This window comes from Macrobrachium rosenbergii, unplaced genomic scaffold (assembly GCF_040412425.1).
Source record: "Macrobrachium rosenbergii isolate ZJJX-2024 unplaced genomic scaffold, ASM4041242v1 282, whole genome shotgun sequence".
Classification (NCBI taxonomy): domain Eukaryota; kingdom Metazoa; phylum Arthropoda; class Malacostraca; order Decapoda; family Palaemonidae; genus Macrobrachium; species Macrobrachium rosenbergii.
Window position 1 is genome coordinate 57,501 of NW_027100730.1, and position 1,392 is coordinate 58,892.

At 27.9% G+C, this 1,392-nt stretch overlaps 1 long non-coding RNA gene across 1 annotated transcript in view; it reads right to left on the bottom strand.

Annotated features, from left to right (window-relative positions):
- The window catches only part of LOC136838271 (uncharacterized), a 6,340-nt gene extending 4,966 nt beyond the window's left edge, over nucleotides 1-1,374 (bottom strand). The window contains exon 1 of the long non-coding RNA XR_010852918.1: nucleotides 1-1,374. This exon is cut by the window's left edge and continues 210 nt beyond it. This is a non-coding gene — a long non-coding RNA (uncharacterized lncRNA).
- Nucleotides 1,375-1,392: the final 18 nt, after the last annotated feature.

The following is a 1,392-nucleotide window of genomic DNA, read 5'->3' on the forward strand; positions in this document are numbered from 1 at the left end:
TTACATTCAGTATCATACTTATCATATGTTTAAGTTTGATATTCTTCGTAATTAACTTTAGGCTCGACTTTTTTACGAAATTCACGGAGCCTGCGACGCTATAACCACCTGTTTGCTTTTTAAGTAACTAAAATAACAATAAAAGCAAAAATTAATACTAATTCTCAACTGACAACTTTGTTTGTTTACATAAACACCTAATCTTCGATTTTAAGCAAACATCAACGAATTTCAACTATCTAATACCACAGATATATTAAATGTATATTTTAGCTTTCTTTGAAGTTAAAACTGGTTGATTTTCTGGGCTGAATTTGTTAAAATAAATAAAAATAAAAATATTTTTAGCAACTCTTAAACTTTTGGCTTTATATGCATACAACTATTGTTAAAGCTTTGAATAATTAGCATGTAAAAATATTATATTTAGTTATTCAGTGACATATGAAAATGATATGAGTATGCTATATTGATTAGTATAAAAAAACTACCTTTCATGAAGTATTTTGATCAAAACCGAGATTTTTAAAAGGTGTTTTCCCTTCACAGTTTGGTCAGATGAACTTTGAAACTTGACACAGATTTATAAGTAAAACACAGTGTATTATTTTATAAATCAATGAACAGATAATAAAGAGGGATTTATAGAATTAAATCAAGTATTTATAAGTATTCAGTAAATATAAAGTTAGATTTGACCTCAAGCTTAGGTACTTTTGGGGACAATTTCTCGAGTCGTCTTGTAAAACATTATCTTGACATCATCATTTAGACGGAAACTGGAATACTTTATGAATGAAAGATGACGTCACTGTCCTGGAAGCTTGCGCTACTGGTTTCCATGGAAACCAAAGTTTGCTTACCCATTTCAAAACAAAATCTATTTGTTTTTGCAATAAAATATAAACAATAAAATTTATATTTATGTGAATAATTTTTATGTATATTCAATTTAAATTTTATTTTTATCTTACTCTTTGATTGCCTAATTTATCAATAAAAATATAAATTTATGAGCTCGCTACTCATGCCGTGTATGGTTATACTGCTAAATTGTTGTCTGCTTCAGTTCACAAACAAGGTACAAACTGGCAATTTGCACTTAAATTGTCGTCATTTACGTTCTGTAAATAAGTAATCTCAACGAATTACATGACAGATTTTTGCACGAATATTCATCAATATACACAGAAATATGGGAAGATGAAGAAACTGAGTTTTGATATATAACCAATCCATAAAAAACGAGTTTTAAAAGCAACTAAAATGCAACTTTTCTATTGTCCCCATTCATAAATTTCTACAAACGCTTAAAACAATGACTAAAACTACACTGGAAATCACCTTACATTTGTTGTACTTGATATATTTCAAAATAGCTTTGTGTGTAAT